Raw genomic sequence first — 21949 nt, 5'->3', positions numbered from 1 at the left:
TCTGGCATGGCATGGGCCCAGCATGTAGTGGCAGCATCGCATCAGAACCCTGGACCCCACTCAGACTGCCCCAGAGGCAAGGAAGCACTCTGGAAGGCACCTGTTCAAAAACCACCTGCAAGACGCATGCAATGCAACGCAACACACAGCAGCAATTTCTTTACTGGGCATGGGCATGAAGACACAAGTTTTACAACAGTACATCTCCTCTCCAAGGTTCCCTCCCTCCTCCCCACACCCAAATGCATTTCAGAATAGGGGTGTCCCTATTTAAAACCGCCAGCTAGGGAGAGAAAGGGGCAACAAAAGGTGCACAATCGCACACGCACTAACCCCTCTTCTTCCGGTCCTTCTCCTGCCACTCACTGCTGGTCACGGATTCGCCGCCGCCAGCCAGCCACCCTGGGCTGAGACACAGCAGGGCGGCCGCACGAGGCACACAGGCAACCGGGGTAGTTCAACAACGATGGAGGGGCAGAAGTGAGGAGACAACACTATTTGTGTCGCTCAACTCACCCCCAAGCAGAGACAAAATCAACCAAAAACTATAAAAAGAAAAAAAAAACCGATGGCAGCCGCCAGGTGGGTAGGCTACTGTGTGCGGCTGCAGCTGTGGGAGAGGAGGTGGAAAGTGAAGGGGAGCAGAGAGAGAAAAGACTAAGAGAGAGAGAAAAGAGGGGGGGGCAGGGACAAAGAGAAAGAGAGGAGAGAGAGAGAAAAGAAAGAGAGAGAGAGGAGAAAGAGAGATGATAGAGAGAAAGAGGAGAGAGGAGAAGCGCAGCGCAGCAGGGAGGGGGGATTCAGGTGTGGGGGGAGGACACAGCAGTAGCAGCGGTCCAAAGAGGTGGGGGGAGCAGAGAGGGTGTGTGTGGTTGGGGGCTAGTGTGTGGCAGGGGGCCTGGGGTAAGTGGAGAGAGTCGGGGGCAAGGAGGAAAAGAGGTGGGGTGGGGGGAGCAGAGAGGGTGTGTGTGGTTGGGGGCTAGTGTGTGGCAGGGGGCCTGGGGTAAGTGGAGAGAGTCGGGGGCAAGGAGAAAAAGAGGTGGGGTGGGGGGAGCAGAGAGGGTGTGTGTGGTTGGGGGCTAGTGTGTGGCAGGGGGCCTGGGGTAAGTGGAGAGAGTCGGGGGCAAGGAGGAAAAGAGGTGGGGTGGGGGGAGCAGAGAGGGTGTGTGTGGTTGGGGCTAGTGTGTGGCAGGGGGCCTGGGGTAAGTGGAGAGAGTCGGGGGCAAGGAGGAAAAGAGGTGGGGTGGGGGGAGCAGAGAGGCTGTGTGTGGTTGGGGGCTAGTGTGTGGCAGGGGGCCTGGGGTAAGTGGAGAGAGTCGGGGGCAAGGAGAAAAAGAGGTGGGGTGGGGGGAGCAGAGAGGGTGTGTGTGGTTGGGGGCTAGTGTGTGGCAGGGGGCCTGGGGTAAGTGGAGAGAGTCGGGGGCAAGGAGAAAAAGAGGTGGGGTGGGGGGAGCAGAGAGGGTGTGTGTGGTTGGGGGCTAGTGTGTGGCAGGGGCCTGGGGTAAGTGGAGAGAGTCGGGGGCAAGGAGGAAAAGAGGTGGGGTGGGGGGAGCAGAGAGGGTGTGTGTGGTTGGGGGCTAGTGTGTGGCAGGGGGCCTGGGGTAAGTGGAGAGAGTCGGGGGCAAGGAGAAAAAGAGGTGGGGTGGGGGGAGCAGAGAGGGTGTGTGTGGTTGGGGCTAGTGTGTGGCAGGGGGCCTGGGGTAAGTGGAGAGAGTCAGGGGCAAGGAGGAAAAGAGGTGGGGTGGGGGGAGCAGAGAGGGTGTGTGTGGTTGGGGGCTAGTGTGTGGCAGGGGGCCTGGGGTGAGTGGAGAGAGTCAGGGGCAAGGAGAAAAAGAGGTGGGGTGGGGGGAGCAGAGAGGGTGTGTGTGGTTGGGGGCTAGTGTGTGGCAGAGGGGTGTTGGGGGGAAGGGGAGGGGGCAACAACAAACAGCAAAGGAGAAACTGGAACAACTCGGGCAGCAGCAGCGATTAGGCTGGATGGGGTGGTTGGGGGAGGAGCTGGGCCTGGGCTAGGGTAGGGTCTGGGAGGAGGGAGGGTGGGGGGGCAGGCAGGGGGGGGAGGAGGAGGAGGAGGGTAGCAAAATATATAAAGCAATATATATCAAGAGAACACAAGCCAGAAGTTTAAAAAAAAAATTAAAAGAAAGACTATAACCAGCAGAAAAAACTTGGGGGTGGGGGTGTGGGGAGGGGGAACCAAACACAGACTCTGAGGGGGGCCACTAAGTGAACAGAGACAATGAAACCACAATTGCTGCAAATTAATAATAGCAAATGAATAAGTGGAACCAAGCAAAGAAAACTGGACTCGGTTTGGCAGCAGCAAACTTGGGAGAAGGCTGGATGGGGTGGGGTTGGGGTGGGGTGTGGTTGGACTTGGAGGGGCAAGTTTGGAGCAGGGAACCAAAACTGATTATATGGGACAACAAGAAACAACAACAGAATCCTCTGGGGGTGGGGGGGAGGGATTCAGGGAACCAACTCGCAGGGCAGCAGCAGTCAGCAGAAACAAACAAAATGGTACAATTTAAGCAAAACCAGCAAGCAATATATAACTGAAACCAATGGAATGCAATGTGAAAATCAAAAAGTTGGACAACAACAAGGCAGGACAAAGAGCAATAATTAATGGAAGAAGATTTAAAGCAATGAGGATGCAGTGGGTGGGAGTGGGGGAGGGGGAGGGTAGGCCCAAAGGATGAGAAGGGAAAGGGGGGAGGGGGGGGGAGAAAAGCAGACAGACAAGGAACAGGGAAAATTGGGGGAAATTAAGAAGAAAGTAAAGTGAAGTAACACACAGTATACAGACAAGAGACAGACAGAGAGAGGAGACACACAGAGAGTCACAAAGGGCAGGTGGACAAAGGATTAGACAGAGCACACACAGAGAGACACAGGACACAGTCAGGACTCACAGAGACACCAGAGCAGCCAGCAAAGGGCAAGCAGGTCTCAGAGATGATCCCACAACTGCAGCCAAGAGAAGTTTCCAGAGAAGAGGCTTGGGTTTATATAGGTTTGAAATTCCCTTCTTTGGGAGCCCCCACCTTTGCACTCCCCCCACGGCCAACAGGGTGCCAGCTCTCAACAGTGCAACAGCCAAGCAGCCTACCAGACCAAAGGACTCATTCTGGCCAATCAAGGATCAATAGCGCAGCCAATACAATGCCTGGAAATAGCATCACAAAATGGATGCAAGGAGGAGCAAAAGTTTCGGGAAGGAGACACAAAATGGAGGACACACTTTAAAGAGACACTGAGTGAGACTCAATTTCATTCCCGAACCGGTTCGGGAAACCCGAGCCGGTTCGGTACCGAACCGGCTCGAATTCGGTCCGGCTCGGTCCCCGGGAGGGCCCGATTCGGTCCGGGATCGAGCCGCCGGATCCGGACCGGTTCGGACGAACCGGTCCGGATCCGAACCGAACCGCACATCCCTACTGTCCAGGGTTTCAGATCGGTCTCTCCCAGCTGTACCTGAAGATGCCAGGGTTTGAATCTGGGACCTTCTGAATTCAGAGCAGATGCACCGCTAATGAACCGCAGCCCCATTCCTATTCTTTCTCACAATCAGTGTCCTTTTGTTCAGAACACTTTTTCTTCCAGAGAGAGAACATTTATTCATTGAGAGAATATATTTATACCCCATCCTTCTGCTCATAGATTGGAGCTTGTTTTTTTTTAATATGGAGGAGCATTCATTAATGTGAGTTCCCACCAGAAGTGGTACTCTGTGCATAGACGGAGTCCACAATTTCAGTACTAGGCTTTTGTTTTAGGACCAGCTCAACAAACTAATACAACTGCCAAGCCAGAGTTGAAAATGTTCTGTTAGTTTGTTTATACATACTCTGCTTTTTAGCCAGGACTGCCTCTGAAAGCAGTTTCCAATTTAAATCAACAAAGGGCTGGTTCTGACAATACCTCCCTGGCCCACACTATTAAAAGAAGGATGCACCAAGCTATGGTCCCATTGTGATGCCTTTCATGATGTTCTGACACTCTCCTGGTGCACCCTCCTTATTGCATGGGGGGGGGGTGCTTTTCATCTGAACAGCTGCTCGATACATGCTCCAAATACCAGTTTAAACTAGTTTTTAGGGATGTGCGAAATGTTTTGGCAACAAAACGTTTTGTGCCCCAAAACACCATTTTGGGGTGTTTTGTAAATGAAACAAAATGAGAATTCCACTTACAAAGATCTTTGTTTCCAAGCCGAAATGACCCTATTTCGGATCAGAAGCATTTGTTTTTCGGAAAATGTTTCAGATCTCCATTTTGCGATCTAGTGAAGTCTTTCTTCTTCATCTTGAGTTCTGACGTCTGTTTGAATTTCCTGTCTTTCAGGCCTGTGGATTAGCCGGTGAGAGTAGGGGCCGATCTGCTTGCAATTGCCTCCAAATTACTTTTAAGGAATTGCCCCTATTTAAGCAATTGTCCCTATCATCCACCATTGACTCAACTTTCTCAGCAACGCTGCCATTCTCCAGGATTTCCGCCATTGCTTAGCCTCGTCACCTAGCCTGCTTCTCCTGCATTTTCAGCCTTTTTAAAAAAAAAAAAAAAGGCTTGGGAGAGAAAGTGATTATTTACTTGTATTTTTAAAACATATTTCTTCCTTGCTGGCCTGCCTGCCTTCTGCCTGCCCAAGCAGCCTCCCCCTGTAGCATTCTTTCTTGCATTATTTTAAAAAAATCTTTCTCTGTTTTTTAAATCTTCCTGCTGCTGAGAAAATTATATCACTGCTGCTGCCTGCCCGTGCTTGTGGCCACAGCAGCATAGCCCTAGAGCGCTGGGCCAGCCAGCCAGAAGCACTCCAACACACACACACGACTTTTTTTATTGTTTATTTATTGTTAAATGTACAGGTGAAACTCGAAAAATTAGAATATTGTGCAAAAGTCCATTAATTTCAGTAATGCAAATTAAAAGGTAAAACTGATATATGAGACAGACGCATTACATGCAAAGCGAGAGAAGTCAAGCCTTAATTTGTTATACTTGTGATGATCATGGCGTACAGCTCATGAAAACCCCAAATCCACAATCTCAGAAAATTAGAATATTACATGGAACCAAGAAGACAAGGATTGAAGAATAGAACAATATCGGACCTCTGAAAAGTATACAGTGTACTGTGCTTGATTGGCCAGCAAACTCGCCTGACCTGACCCCATAGAGAATCTATGGGGCATTGCCAAGAGAAGGATGAGAGACATGAGACCAAACAATGCAGAATTGCTGAAGGCCGCTAATGAAGCATCCTGGTCTTCCATAATACCTCATCAGTGCCACAGGCTGATAGCATCCATGCCACGCCGCATTGAGGCAGTAATTGCTGCAAAAGGGGCCCAGACCAAGTACTGAATACATATGCATGCTTATACTTTTCAGAGGTCCGATATTGTTCTATTCTTCAATCCTTGTCTTCTTGGTTCCATGTAATATTCTAATTTTCTGGGATTGTGGATTTGGGGTTTTCATGAGCTGTGCACCATGATCATCACAATTATAACAAATTAAGGCTTGACTTCTCTCGCTTTGCATGTAATGCGTCTGTCTCATATATCAGTTTCACCTTTTAATTTGCATTACTGAAATTAATGGACTTTTGCGCAATATTCTAATTTTCCGAGTTTCACCTGTATATATCGCCTTTCATTAAAAACAATCCCAAGGCAGCTTTTCAAGGCTGTGTTTAAGGCTTTTGCCCCATCCCGAGAAGAGAAGAGCCTGGCTCTTCTCCTGCATTTTCATCCTTTAAAAAAAAAATCTTGGGAGAGAAGGGGATTATTTTTACTTTTATTTTAAAAACATATTTCTTCCTTGCTGGCCTGCCAGCCTGCTGCCTGCCCGAGCATTGTCCCTGTGCCATTCTTCCCTGCATTATTTTTAAAAATCTTTCTGTTTTTTAAATCTTCCTGCTGCTGAGAGAATTATATAACCCACCACCCTTGATTTTCCAAAGTTGCTTTTAACCTTTTGCCCCATCCTGAGAAGAGGAAAACTGAAGAAGGAAGACCAGAGCCACAGAAGTGGGCTGCAGCAGACAGAGAGACCCAGACCCAGCATTTATTGAAGACTGAGTGAGAGTACCCATTTATAATTTTTACACACATGCACACAAACACATGTCTCTAATCTTGTTATCGTGTATTTTGGGTTTCTTTCCTGCTTTGGTGGGGTCTCCGTTATCTTGATTTGTGTTTTTGGGTTTCTTTCCTGCTTGGAGGGAGGTCTTTGGTTTTCATTTGGATTTCATTTAAACAAAAGTGTTCTATTCCTATTAAGAATAAGTTAGTTTAAATAGAGTTTAGCATTAGCATAAATAGGAATCCCTGTTAGTTAGGTTGGAGAGGTTCTAGAATAAAAATATATAGATAATAATTCCCTCTTTTCCCCTTCCAAATATTTTGTTTCCATTAAGAACAGTATTACAGTGGTCCCTCGACCTACAAACATCGTAGTCGAGGGACCACTGTATATTGATAATTGAGATTGCTGGTGCCCTCGGCAGCATTTCTTTAAAAAGGAAGCCTCCCTGTGTCAGTCAGTCTGATTGTGGCCATTCTAGAGAGAGAGAGCAACTGTAACTGTATTCTTTCCCTGCCCATAATTCGTATCTTTTTCTGTCTGTGTCAGCCTAACGCCACACTCCCCAAACAGTTTTTCTTGGTCTGGCTGTGGCTTGTTGATGTCATTGTGTCAATTCAAATCCATCTGACACCAGAGTTGTTGTTATTATTTTTTCGATACATTCTTCCATTTCTGGCTGATTTGTTAAATTCCCTGTTCAGCGCCTGCAGGAGCAAGGGCAAGCCCGCAACAGCCTGGCAAGGCGTGGTAGTTTGGAAGTGTGCGACTTGTCCAATGCAGACTGGAAGCTCCTTGCCAAACTAGTCTTGGTACTTGAGCCATTCAGTTCCGCCACGAACAGCTTGTGTACAGAGGCAGCCACGCTGAGCCAGGCTTTGCCTCCACTCTGACCACTGGGGACACAATTGCCCTGGCAGGTCGGCTGAGGACTGGGGCAGTTGAGCGGCTTAAGAAACCCTTGGGTTCATCTGCATGGCATGTCCTGGCATGCATCTGTGACCCAAGGATGAAGACAAAAGCTGTGCCCCCTTGGCAGCTGGCAAAGTGGAGGGAACTCCTGGTCGGGCATGTCCAGCATGCAGAGGCAAAGAGGTTAGGGATAGGTGAGGATTGTGTTGAGGAGGACAACCAGGAGGAGGGGGCCAGTGTACAGCCTCGCAGTGTGCATTCCACCTCCAGCAGCAATGCCACCACCTCTTCTTCCAAGTCCAGCAGCGCGATTTCTCTGGCAATGGCACCAGAGGAGCGGCCGGTGCCACCTCAGCATTCCACCAAACTGGTGGTTCACTGAGGGCTTCGCTGATGCCTTGCCGGGGGAATGGGAGGAGCCTGCTCCTCACTGCAGCCATGCTGAGGATACTGTTGCCCAGTACCTGCATGAGCCGCGTGAAGACAAGGTGATGGAGCTGTTCCTCTTTGGGGCAACACATCGCCAAGTCTGGCTAGACTTGGCAACCATTGCTGCCCGGTTCCTCTCATGCCTGCCAACCAGTGTCTCGAGCGAAAGGTTGTTCTCCATGGCCGGGGAAGTGGTGACTCCTCTCTGCTCACATCTGGATGCTGAGTTGGTCAAGCAGCTGGTCTTCTTAAAAGCCAACTTCCCCCTGCTGGACTTCCCCGAGTTGGCCGTGGAGGGCGATTGACTCATGTCACCCCCCTATGCAGCGCCTCCCATGCTATGGCAGCTCGTCCCTCTCCGACCAAGATGTGCCACAGTCTCTGCCCCTAACTTCTGCTGACACATCCAGACACACACACAGGCACTGTTGCACTGCCAGCCAGAGAACGGTGAGATGGGGGACTGCTGCTGTGCTGGCACTCAGGGCTAGGGCAAGTGAGTGCTCCCTGCATCAGGGATTGGGTCTTCCAACAGGTGTTGCTGAGAGAAACTTCAACTCCCATTTCCCACTGTTGCGATGGCTGGCCACCATCGAGACTAGGGACAATGAGAGTTGTGGTCACTGTCTCAGCAGCATACATCTGTGGTGGTCGAGCCCTCCCTCTTGCAGGGGAGCATCCGCTTGCCCGGTCCTAAGGCCCGGAAGGCAGAAGTGGCACAACACTGTCCATCACAAAGGCAGGCTGCTGCACGTGCGACTGCAGGCACAGGAATGTTTCTGGGATGCCATGTCTCACACATGCTTAGGTTGTTGAATCACACATGTTTGATACACCACCACAGGGAAGTTGCATGCTGAAATGAAAGAAATTAAGAATTGCTCGCAAAAGTAGCATTGATGCCGAGATGAAGATGACGAATGCCAAATGTTAAAAAATAATAATTCGATGCTGCTTGCATGCTTGCTGTTGCTGATGATGTGGTGATGATGGCAATGAGTTGCAATAATGTTTGCTGTCTGAGACTTTGCTTTTTTCCAACCAAGAAGTAAGGACTCTGTCACTAACTGGAGTGGCAGCACAGACACACACACATGCACCCACCTACCCCAACCCGCCCCCACACCCAGCTGTGGCCACTGATGAGCTTGATGCTACTGGTATCCCCTCACAAATGTCTGTCAGACAGACCTAGAGAGCAGTACAGAGCATTCTGAGGCCACAGCACAAATGTTTACCCTAAACCCTCTCTAACCTTTGCAGAGCATGCAGCCACACACGCACGGGTATAAGATGCTAATTCCCACCCCCCTTGTCTAGCAGACAGTAATATATAATGGAGATTGGGTCACATAGTGAATTGTAGCATCATCAGCGTTTGTATTGAAAGATTGCTTGAATCCACAAGTGGGTTGTGCTGCTGTGCTGGTGCCACAGGCTGCGACCTGCTGCAAAATTCTCAAAAAACTGTGCTAAAAAATTGAGTGCTGTTGTTGTTCATCATTCTTCACTCTTTCAACTTGTTTATGTGGAAGTACGTTGTTTTGCATCCTTGCCATTCCCTGCAAGGGAAACCTCCATTATTCCATATGGGGAAAAAATCTTAAAGACGTGTAAACTTCATTAAATCTTTAACAATCAGCCCTTTGCCCAATTCCTTCAAAATAATTGTGGTAGCTTCCTTACCCCCATTGGGCACTACCACCCACCACACTCTGCTCTGGGCCACCCCTCCCCCCCGACATGAAACTATACTTTTGCTGAAACCTCCATTATTCCCTATGGGAAAAATCTGAAAGATGCGCAAACTTTAAAAATTCACCAAAAATCAGCCCTTTGCCCAATTCTTTTGAAATTTTGATGGTAGCTTCCACTCATTGGGCACTACAACCCCCACCCACTCTTTTGGGCCCGGGACCCATTTTCTTAATCTGAATTAATTTGGATTCAGATCAATTCAGATCCAAACTGAAAATGGGGTGTTTGGGAAGGCTTAATTTCAGACAAAATTCAAATTGCGGGTGTTTCAGATTTGGTCCAAATTGAAACTAAAAAGATACAAAATGCACACCTCTACTAGTTTTCTCCCCCCTCCCCCGCTAGATGCCCCACTGAGGACATCAGGGTGTTGCAAAAGACATTGCAACAGGTGCACACTCAATCTGTCTAATGGGAGCAGAGATGCAAGGAGAGCTGGTCTTGTGGTAGCAAGCATGACTTGTCCTATTTGCTAAGCAGGATGCTGGTTGCATATGAATGGGAGACTACATGTTTGAGCACTGTAAGATATTCCCTTTAGAGGATGGAGCTGCCCTGGAAAGAGCATTTGCATATTTGCATGCAAAAAGTTCCAACTCCCCTCCCTGGCATCTCCAAGATAGGGCTGAGGGAGACTCTTGCCTGAAACCTTGGAGAAGCCACTGCCAGTCTCTGTACAATACTAAGCTAGATGGACCAATTGTCTGACTCGGTATATGGCAGCTTCCTATGTTCCTATGTCCTCCCTTTTAATTGTATGGCCCAGGAAGGTATTGTCTGAACCAATCTAAAAAGGAACAATATATTTGGTGAAGATGCTACCCCTGCCAGACATAATCTTGTACATGCATACAGGGGTCTGTACACATGTATATGTTTTCGTGTGTGAATGACGATGTATGTGTTCAATGAAAAAGTAAACCTGGGTACAGGCCCCTCAGATTCAGGGTACAGATAGGAAGAACATATTAGCCCTATTCAGACATTATGTTGTACAAGTATACAGGTGTCTGTACACATGTACAAACGTTTGTGTGAATTACTGAACCTGCATGCATGTTAAAAGTGAAACTTGGTACAGACCCCCTGAAATACAGATAGGATACCTGCATTCAATGTAACATGTGAATGACTCTACCTGTGTACACTGTATGAGTGAACAGAACATGTGAATACAGCTATTGTTTAAGAGTATGTGCATACAGATCTGTACAGAGATTGTACATTCATTGATTACTAGTGTAGGGCTGCTCTCTGGGGTCTTTGGGCTCCGTCTCAATAGTTATATCCTGTATATCAGGCTCATCTCAATGAGGAATGACTCTGTGCTCACAACTTAACTGGGACAGCCCTGCAGCATACATAGATTAACTTGATTTGTTCACACCATGTATCCATGTCATCTCCAGCAGGTGATTTTGGAGATAACTATTTGTCCTGAGGTTAGGAATGCAGCAAAGAGTTTGCCATTATGCCTTGTTGGCTGCCTTGGGGACTTTCACAGTGGAATCCTAAACCTGTTTACTCAGAAGTAAGAGTTCAAGGGGATTTACTAACTAGTAAGAGTGTTGGGGTCGCAGTCTTAGCAGATAGGCAGGTTGAATGAATGTCTTAATTAAATATCTTGGTTAACAATTTGCTGTACTGTAGACCAAGGATTCTCAACGTTGGGTCCCCAGATGTTATTGGACTTTAATTCCCATAATCCCCAATCAAAGTCCACTGGGGCTGGGGGATTATGGGAGTTGAAGTCCAACAGCATCTTGGGACCCAACGTTGAGAATCCCTGCTGTAGACTATTTTTCTGTATATTGCCTACATTCACTCCACCAATTTTTCTCCACAGCAGGATATTTTTGCATCACCATTACCTGTATTAATATAGCTTACACCCATGGTATTTACAAAATATCAAAAAGGAAAAGAACAAGTCCCTATCCTTGGAGGGATTTAGAGTTAAGCAGGACCTGCTGTCTTCAGGTTTACTCCTTTTTATGCTTTCCTGTCCAATAAACATCCCTTTATTTAAGTGCTAAGCCCCACTCCAGCTGAAGCTTTTAGCTCCCTTCTAGTAATATAAATTGCTGCATAACACAGTTGATATGATTGGCAAAAACAGTGATGCATGTTTCTCCAGGTGCCCATAAGAAGTCAGAAGGACTGTTGACATGGAAAACAAAACTCTGTGATTGGGAAGTGAAGGTGGTTTGAAATGTGAATTTGAAAGAGGTAAGTAATGGAACATTGTCTGGCATTCGGGGTGGGTTAGTCTTTTAATAACTATAAATCCTTGAGAACAGTCTCTGAGTAAGATTGAATACTGTTTATACAGTCTATTAGTAATGCATGGCTTTGCTTTGGTGAAACTTTAATTATGCAACAATATTTATATTTCTGTGGGGGTTTTTTGGGTTTTTTTAAGGTTACTTGCAATTCAACAGAACAAAGTAAGAGTTGCCAAAATCATTAGGCAGTTGTTGAGCCTGTAAATCATCCCCAGTGTGCATAATGTGCCAACATCCCTAATGCCACTGGGGATTTATTGCTTTGTCTTGAATACAAAATGACCATTACTCTGCTTTCCTAGATATTTGATGAAAATAAATAGACCATTAGCTTACTGCTGGTAACAGTTAGACATTTTGGAAGATGATTATTATACTCTCAAACCTCAGGGGGCAAGGTAATTATTTGTATACCTTAGTTCTGTTCCGTGCACTCTTCATGCTGTGGGCTGTGTAGCTAGTCATTGGTAGCAGTATGCCTGGAAATCACAGTGTAATACATGCAACATTCTGTACAGTAGAACTGAATTATCTAAATGGGCTGGAAAGGGGGGCAGTGAGAGAGACCTCCAAATTATTTTGGCAGTCTGATGCTTGGATAATTGGCAGTATGTAATTATTGAAGCATCAAACTTTACATTGACTACAATTCATATATTTTCTGAGCATCCTGCAAAGAACAGTTTAATTCACATAGATTAATTCTCTTTTGGCAGCACTGAACATAAGATTGTGAGCCTTTTTGTGAACAAGGTAGTATTGGAGGGATACTGGCCTGGCACAGAGAAACCACATATAGAACGAGTAACCAGGGCCTCAGAGGGGAATGGGTGGTTGGTCCCTCGATCCTTTTTTGACATTATAGTCTTAGAGAAGGAGAGGAATATAGGAAGCTGCCTTATACCGAGTCAGAACATTGGTCTATCAAGCTCAGAATTGTATTGTGTTTTGTCTGCATGGACTGGTCATAGCTTCCTGAAGACTGAAGACCGGAGAGGAGAGCTGGTCTTGTGGTAGCAAACATGACTTGTCCCTTTAGCTAAGCAGGGTCTGCTTACCCTGGTTGCATATGAATGGGAGACTTAATGTGTGAGCACTGTAAGATATTCCCCTCAAGTGATGGAGCCGCTCTGGGAAGAGCATCTAGGTTCCAAGTTCCCTCCCTGGTAACTCCATGATAGGGCTGAGAGAGATTCCTGCCTGCAACCTTGGAGAAGCTGCTGCCAGTCTGTGTAGACAATACAGAGTTAGATGGACCTATGGTCTGACTCAGTATATGGCAGCTCCCTATGTTCCTATGAGTCTCTCTCGGCTCCTATGAGTCTCTTGGAACCTTTTGCATGCAAGCATTCAGATGCTCTTCTAAGAGCAGCCCTGTCCCCTAAGTGGGAAATATCATACAGAGCTCACACCATAATTGCACATTCAAATGCAAACCAGGGTGGACCCTGCTTAGCAGAGTGGGCAATTCATGTTTGCCACCACAAAACCAAATCTGGGGAATGACCCAAATAGTGATAGAGCACACGTTTTGCATGCATAAGCATCTGGGTTCAATTCCCAGCATCTCTAGTTTTTAAAAAAGCAAATATCAGGTAGCAAGGTTAGGAAGGCTTCTTTCTGAGGGCCTGTAGAACTACCAGCCATTGTCAGAATAGTCACTACTGAACTAGGAAGTTGGATCTCTGGCTGATTATACTGCATTCAAGTGGAAGTGATTTCCATTGCAATAGACATGAAACTATTTCACCAGCTTCATATATTCTGCTAAGGGACTGACAGTGCTGGTCTGAAGATAACCTTGAATCCTGGGGGAAGAGGATGTGGGACCTTAGATTCTCAGATCAGATCCAACTAAACCTCAGTTGATTTCCCTCTGATTTCAACAGCAGAGGCAACTCCGCCCATAATAGATTTGTCCTCTCACTTGAAATGAACAGAGTGGATCTATTTGTACGCACAGAGTCTAGACCAAAAGCTATCTTTCACTATAGTGCTTTTGAGGGCATCTACCTACTTAATTGCAAAGAAGGGAGCAAAAACGTAGTGTGTCTATACACACAGATAACTGCAATGGATTGCAGAAAGGCTGAGGGACAGAATGTACACCCATTATTAGTGCACTATATTAAAGCCCTGTTCAAGCATTATTGAGAGTATAGACACTGCAGATCAGTGTCCACAGGCACACAACCAAGCCTGCCAATGTGCTCTTAAACCATGGCCCTTTTTTCCATGAGGACAGTGTTTCTCTGCAAAGACAAATGCTGTGCTTGGGAAGAGACCCTCTGTTTCCAAGAATGCTGAGTACCAAGTGATGAGTATGGTTTGAACAATGCCTGAACAGAGCTGGAGTCATTTGCTATTATTAGGAAATGAACCTATTCTTATTAACAGTCTTAAAAATGAAAGCGAGTTGCATCTGACATAGCTATTTAGAATATGACCCACACATTCCTGCAAGGATTAAAACTGGCCTAGCATAGGTGCAACAATTTCTAGCCTGTGCAGTCCTGGATAAAGGAATGGAAAGAGGCAAAACAGCTAATTGTTCTCCTAATTAAGAACAGAACTTGGTTAATACAAAGAAATCAATAGAGAATGCATTTATATATGCTTTTAAGAGACCATGCTGACAACTTTATTTCACAGAGAAAGAAACTGAACTCCAGGTATTTCATAATCTCCCATTTCTAGTCTTTACTGCAGCTTCTAAATAGTTTTGTTGTAGCTTTATCTACCATAACTGTCCAAAGTCAATCTTCAGTGGCAAATTTATGATCTAGATCAATTCCACAGCTTTACAAGTGAATCAAGTGACAATGAAAAATGCATCCACCAGTTAAGTAATTTATCAATTGCCTTTCAGAAACATTTGTGAAGTACATTCCTAGCTCCTCCTATAGTGTTTGCTAATAAATCTACAACAATGAAAATCATGAATAGCTCATATCTGTTAAACCATAATATTAAGTAACCACCCCCCAACACAATTAATAGTTGACATCCCTGTCCCTTGTACTCTCATTGAAATATGCACAGTAGAGGTATTGTTAGCAGCAATATTGAGCTGTTTCAATGCTTGTGGGGGAAAGTTTGGCCACTCCCCACTTAAGGAGGAAATGTCAAACTGTGATTGACAACAAAATGTCAAACTGTGATTGACAAAATGTCAAACTGTGATTGACAACAAAAGGTTCATTCTCCCCAAGATTTGCGACAGCCAAGCCCTTCTCCAAAGTGGCAGAATGACTGTCATACGTAATACCAAAAAAATGGTAAGTTTAAACAAATCGGTTTACATTTGATCATAATGTAAATATAAAGGTAATGATCACAGCATGAGATTTTGAGTGGCAGATTAGGCATTTTGCAATTGCAACCACCACCACCCCCATTATAAACTCATGCTTCCAGTAAGTTAAAATAGAGCATCTAGAGATTTCATCAAAATGGCAATCTAAACCATTACAATGCACCATTCTGTCTTACCATATGAAGCGACCTTCAATTTGGGCTGAAGCATGACTGATCACTGATGGGGCACATGAATGGGCCATTAGTTAGTACAATTTCCTCCTAACGGAAATTCCCACTGCTTTTTTCTGGAGTTCACTTTAGGATCATTCAGTAGAGCCCTGCTAGATCAGACCACAGGTACATGATGTTCCTCAGTCTTTCCATGACAAACGAGTAAATAGATGCTCTGGCTAGTTCACAAGCATGGAATATTGACCATGAGCTAGTGAGGGGACAAGGGGGATCTCAAAAGCACATTGTCTCTGGAAAAAGCTGAGATTGTGCTTTTGGCTATCATGGCTAATATATCAGCAAAAAGGAGACCACATCTCAAGGGAACGCGAGGTCCTTTAACTATTTGTAGATATTTTATGCCTGATGTGTTTCAGCCACAAGGCTTTCTTCAGGGGCAGTTATGTTGGAGATCCAGCTCCTCCAGATGGCATCAACCTTTTGCACCAGTAAACCTAATAACCCCTAGGGGCATTGAGAGTAGAGATAGTTAGGATCTCCTTCCCTTTCCTGTTTATCTCTGCTTCTATGACCTCCCTATGAGTAGAATGTACTCAGGAACTTCCTGGGAGTGACTTCCTTCTTCCCAAAATGCTTCTAGCTCTTTCTCTGAGCACCATAGGTCTCTCTCTGACCAACATGTAGCCAGCTGTTAGACATAGGTCTTTTCTATCATCATGTACTTCTGAATAAAGTAGATTAGTTTAACTTACATGAATCTCCATGCTTATCATTTAGCAACCCCTGCTAACTTGGCAAAGAGGCACCTTTTAACATGGTGATTCTCTTTATTTAGAAGGGGGAAAGTAACTGGCCCTATCCACCCCCGGCACAGTACCTCCAGTGACTGTTGCTGGTGTCTATCTTATGTTTCTTTTTAGATTGTGAGCCCTTTGGGGACAGGGAGCCATCTTATTTATTTATTATTCCTCTGTGTAAACCGCCCTGAGCCATTTCTGGAAGGGCAGTATAGAAATCATATTATTATCATCATCATCATCATCATCATCATCATCATCATCATCATCATCATCTACAAGCTGTTGCCCCTGAGACCTTGTTAACTTCTGTTGAAATGGGAGTGAGTTAGCTCCTGAAATACTCTGCTGTATAAGTAATTACCCCCAACAAGTTATCTACTATAACCTTTCAAGAGATCTCTGCTGAAAGTTTGCTGCTAGTTAACTTCAATCCATTATTGAAGTTTGCCCTTTATTGAACTGCCTCTGCTATAATGCCTGTGCATTACTGAAGTTAACTAGCAGCAAACAGAGATCTCTTGTAAGGTTATAGTATATAACTGCCCCGAAGAAATATCAGGCATATAATTATCTACAAATAATTAAAGGACCTCATATTCCATCACATTGTGATAATGTAGTCTCCTTTATGCTTCCTGGGGTGTGTTGTAAGTGTGATTTTCTACCATGGCTAATAACCACTGACAGAGGCCTGCTGGCCTTCATCTAATCCTTTTCAAAACACTATTCTGATAGTTCTGTCCACAACAATTTGTGGCAATGGGTTCTATGGGGAGAACTGGAGCTGTGTAAAGCAATACTTCTTTTAGGGTTGTTTTTAAACCTGCTGTTTCTTCCTAACAGTCTCCTACTGCCTCTCACTGTCTTTTGCCCCAACAGCTTTCTCTCCCAAAAGCCCTCGCTTGTCCCTCCTCTAAACCACACTGCTGCTCCTTACCTTCCTCCTTACCCAAGTGCTGCCATCTTTAGACATATTGTCCCTTTAATTGGGCTTTACATATGGCTAGATTTACACATAACACAAAATGCAGTGGAAGAATTCCAAAAGGGAGGAACAGACTATCATTTTAGACTGCACAGGAGTGTCTGTCTAATGCTATTTCATCTTACTTTTAAAAAAATACCATACACGTAGAAAACTAGCAGGGAACCTGTCTCTAATATGCTAGTTTTCTGCTGCCAATAAGCTTTTACATAGGAGAGCATTATAAATGCGACACATATACATCCTATAGTCTGAGGCAGTACAGTTCAGTCTCCTGTCTTGGGACTCCACAACCTCATTTTGTTCCATGTACTGAACCGGCCTCAGATAGTGAGGCTGGCTGGGTGGCACCCTACCGGACTTTTGCAGAAGCGAAGTTTACCTCGATTCTCTATTTAGCCATCCAAGTACTGCATATGGCACACATGCAGGTCATGCCTGGGTGATAAGGAATGACGAGGAATTTAAGCCCAGGAGGATTTGTAGAGCACCATCCTATGCATACTTAGTCTGAAGTAAATACTGTGGTGTTCAACAGAGCCTACTCCCAGGTAGGTGGGCATAGAATTGCAGCCTTGAAAACATACAGAGGAAAGCTATTCACATGTGCACTGAAAACCGGGCTAAGGAAACCCAGCCCGGATTTTGGTGTGCATGTGTACCGCTGGGAGCCATGCTGGGGAGCCTGCTTAGGTAGCCCGCTGCTTAGCCTGGGTTTGGGGTGTGAGGGCACCCAAAAAGTGGGCTAAATGCTCATGTGTCAGTGTTGCGCGGCTTCGTGTGGCACCTACATACAAGTAGCCTTCTGACGCAGTGCATGATGGAAGCTTCAGGGGTCTCCTGGCCCCCAAACCTCCCTGCTCTCTCCCTGCTACTAGCAGAAGCTGACAATCGTCTGGGTGGCCAATCCAGCCACATGGATGGGCTCATCTGCAGAGGAGGTAAGCTTTTCATGACTTCCTCCCCTTGCCCCGTCCGAGCCCATTCAGTGTTCCCTCTAAAACATGCGAATGTGTGCACACTCCTACTTTTTTTTTTTTTTGTCTGCTCAGTTAATTTTAGATCCTGCTCAGGTTGAATCTGGAAGGCTGCATTCTGAATGCATGTACACACACCAGGGCTGTCCTTAGGGTGGGGCGACTGGTGCAATCACCCCAGGCCCCACATTTGAGGGGGCCCCACGGCAGGCAGGCAGGCCATGGGCACTCACTGGCTGAGGTGCAGGCGGTGGGGTGGGGGAGTGTACGCCAAGGTGCAGGTGGCAGCAGTGGTGGGGCAGGAGAGAGAGTGCAGCCAACCTGCAATGGACCCCCTGCCTGCCTCCCTCCATGAAGCCTGGCTGAAGGGTGCGAGTGAGCTAGCGAGCATGTGATCTGCTCACTCGCACATCACGTGCTTTGCTTGATTTTTCAGGCAGCAGCAGTGAGAGGGAATGGAGGCTGCTGCAAAGCCAGGGAGCTAGTAGCAGCAGGGCTCCACAGCAGCAGCCAACAGATCTCCCTCCCCCATCCTGCTGCTCTGCCTGGCTCGGAGGCTCTGCGGTGGGTGGCCTGGCTGGTGAAGCTGAGAGAAAATGATTGAGGAGGGGAGGGGAGGGGAAGCGGCCAGGCGGCAGTACGGAAGCCAGCAGACAGTGTTAATTTCTTGCTTTCTCTTGAGTACAGTTGCTGTTTATGTTGGAGATGGAGTTCCAGTGCATCAACTTTTTGCACCAACTATCCTAATGACCACTAGGGACACTGGGGGTAGAGACAGTGAGTAAGGGTCTCCCTAACTGTTCTACCTGTCTCTACTCTATGACCTCCAATATTACTCTTCAGGTATTTCCTGTTAAGAGTCAAAGTCATGGGGACAACCTGTATATATTTGTGTCTTGGTTTTACATAAAATGTATATTGTTTATTTATTTGAAATGTTAAGGGTGGGGCTAGGGACAGCCCTGCACACACACTGCCTTGATACTGCCGCTCAGAACAAAACTCATTCCACACACAGACAAAAAAAATCAGAGCGAACACAGAGCCCATTCTCCAGTCATAAGAATGGGCTCAGGAAGTTGCAGCTGAGCCTATTTGGTCAAGTAGAGTGTGAGCACCCTCATTTAAAATTTGAAAGAGAAAAACGGTTTCAATTTCTATATGTTTTGAAAAGAATTTACATAAACCAGCAGTTATATTTACACAAGTGATGGAAGCAAAACACTTATAGTGGCCCACCAGCCAATGGAGTAGTAGAACACTTCAGTGCAGAATCTTATCGAGACAACCCACCCAATTTAATTTAGTATCAGTAACTTTGGCCTACAATGGTTATGCTTGACAATCTTAGAGCATAACTTACTTGGAACTCATCTACAGGTTCACCTACACTCTTTCAAATGCCAGAAGTTGCTGTCATTCCCCTGACAGCCCCTATATACGAACTTCCTGCAAGTCTGTGAGTCAAGTCTGTCGTAATACCAATTCCTGTGCGATGCCTTGCATGGCCCTTTTTCTGGTGGCTGGAGACAGATATTTTTGTTATCTGCAAGGGGGGGAAAAAGAAGAGGAGACAGGTGCTTTAGGTCAGGGCTTGACCAGTTTTCTTTGCATCTAGGAGCCAACCCAAAGATTTAGAAGCCAGACAACGGTCACTTGACAAAATTACCAGCCTTAGTTTTTGGGTTTGTTTGTTTTTTAAGATTGTGAGCCCTTTGGGAACAGGGATCCATCTTATTTATTTTATTATTTCTCTATGTAAACCACTATGGAACCTTTTGTTGAAAAGCAGTATATGAGTAGTTGTTGTTAGTGATAACCAATGGGGGGTGAGGCTTCTCTTTATCCCCTTTACAAGTGATATACTTAGAAGAGAAACAGAACTTCCTGGGACAAGTAAAGATTTTATTAAATAACATGACTACTGACTCTCCTATCTAAGTGCCACAGTTAAATTTCTAGGAGACATAGCTCCCTGGTTTCTGGGGTTTGTCAAGCACACAACTCAAGAAGGGAGCAGCAATCACTCAAGAAGGGAGCAGCAATCAAAGTAGTATTCACTGTAGCCAGAGAGCCTACAAAGTTGATCCCCAAGCAACCAAGAATCACTTTCACCACCTCACACACTGAAGAAAAGCCAGATCTCCCATCCAGATTTTCCCCTTCCATTTTTTACACCTTGCTCCAAAACTTTTCTAGAGGTAGCAAGTCTATTGATGTCCCACTGATTTCTTTAAAGTTAAGCACATATTCAGGCATTAGTATAAACTTTTTGTTGAGCACTGCACAATATATGCTTCTGAATCCTTGACAGTTAGATAAGGGTTGCCATGTTAAGCTTCTTCTTTAGTTTGTCATGGTTGGGGAAATAGATTTGTGAATGAAATCCCATATGACTGTTAAAAAAAAATATACAGTGACACATATCCCAATTACTTCCCCCCACCCCTTATTCTAGCGATGAGCTGGAAAGAAAAGGGGAAGGTCATAGGAAATACTGAGGTAATTAATTCACACAATCAAAAACTGTGTTCTACCCAGATTTGGGAGCTATGTGTCCTCCAAATTTTTGGTTGTGAGGAAGCAAGGTAGGAAGAAAATCTGGGTAGCCGTTCCTCCTACCTTGCTCCCACACCATCACTTCTACCCAGGTTTTCCTCTCACCTTACTTCCACACAACCAAATATTGGGAGAACACACAGCTCCCCAAACCAGAGGTGGAGACACATGCACACACTGTGCAAACTAAGAGGGCTGAGCCTGCCTGATAGCAAGCCACCCTAAAAGTTTAGGGGAGAGGCACCAAAATAAATAGGGGAAGGAGGCAGCCTACCTGGAAACATCCATCCTAAGTGCAAGCAATACTGAGTTATTTAAAAGCTGTTTGTAAAGAATTTGGGGAGTGGCAGAGAAAAATTAGTTGGGAGCAGAGATGCTCTTACCCCTGGACTTTGGGGCTAAAGTTTAGAGTCTCCATACACACCCAGGGGGTCCCCCAAATCCTTTTTAGTCTGTTCCAGGTGGTGTGGCTGGTTGCATTAAAGATACTGTGGGGGTGGGTGAATTCCAAAAGCCTTTTAGGTCAAGGCTCCAAAATTACCTAGGTGCACCTCTGGGGGTGGGGGCAAGCCCTTGCTACGTGTCTGGGGCTAACAAGAACCTGAATCTCAATGCAGAAGACGGAACAGCAGGCCAACCTACCCACATCCTTGCATGAAAGCAGCAAAGCTTCCCCACAAGCGATTACCTGGTCCCTCACAGGTGTGCCCGAGAAGCAGCAAGTACGAGCCTAGTACCAGAAAAAGTTTCTAGGGACCACCAGATCCATCGTGTGAGCTAATGTCAGAACCCCAAAGAGAGAGCCAAGTTCTACTCGCTGGCTTTCTCTTGCCTCTCCTCATCTCTCCCCACAGCCGCTCATTTAATGCACGTGATCCCGGCCGAAGTTGAGGGCGTAGGAGGAGCTCGTGGATCGAGGCGGCGCAATCTTGTGAGAGGACGTCCGACGGCGCGCCTCCGTCTACTCCCGGCTCGCCCACTCGCCCTACGCCTCTCCGCCGAGTTTTGGGAAGAGCCCCGAGTCCGGGGAGGGAAGGTTAAGAGGGCGGCGGCGCAGGCTGGTTGGCGCCTCGCTCAGTCACGAAAGCCGTATTTGCTGTGGGAGGGAAAGGAGAAAAGGGCATGCGGAGGAGCTTCGGTCTCCACTGTGGAAGAATTCAAGGGCAACCACACCTGGGCCTTATGCGAGGAGGCAAGGCGGCTGGCGCCCCCGCCCTCATACAAGTAGTCCCCCGCCCCGCGCGCCTCCTTCTGTTTCAGAAATCGAATGTGTGGGGCGCAGCTCGGCCCCCCATAAATGCACTTGAGTTGATCCGGATCGAGGCTAACTCTCCAAGGCTTTTTTTAAAAAAGTTATTAAAATGTTTTGTATTGTAAATTGTTCACTTTGTTTTATATGTTTTTATTGGAGAGAGATATATATATATTGGTACCATTGTGTGATTATGAACCGCCCAGAGAACAATTTGTTTTGAGGCAGCTAACAAATACGTTTTGTTATTGTTATTAACAGGTAGTGTTAAGTTAGCATAGCAAAGCGACAAGGGCGACTCCAGAGGGGCAGCATAGGTGAGCAGCAAGCACGCACCCCTTGAGAAGTGGCATGCCCCCCCACCCCCTTTCTATTTCAGAAATCTAATATGTGTGGCCCAATTAACC

The 21949-nt window shown here is 46.2% G+C and overlaps 1 long non-coding RNA gene across 1 annotated transcript; it reads right to left on the bottom strand.

The window, feature by feature from the left end:
* Positions 1-8796: 8796 nt before the first annotated feature.
* LOC128330613 (uncharacterized) lies at positions 8797-21441 on the bottom strand. The gene is made up of 3 exons (XR_008310178.1): positions 20979-21441; positions 19095-19277; positions 8797-8996 (listed from the first exon to the last, which is right to left on the bottom strand). It is a non-coding gene; the product is annotated as an uncharacterized LOC128330613 (long non-coding RNA).
* Between the last annotated feature and the right edge of the window lie 508 nt (positions 21442-21949).

Source organism: Hemicordylus capensis, chromosome 6 (genome assembly GCF_027244095.1).
Source record: "Hemicordylus capensis ecotype Gifberg chromosome 6, rHemCap1.1.pri, whole genome shotgun sequence".
Classification (NCBI taxonomy): Eukaryota; Metazoa; Chordata; class Lepidosauria; order Squamata; family Cordylidae; genus Hemicordylus; species Hemicordylus capensis.
The sequence above is the reverse complement of the archived record's forward strand: the minus strand, read 5'-3'. Positions and strand labels throughout refer to the sequence as shown.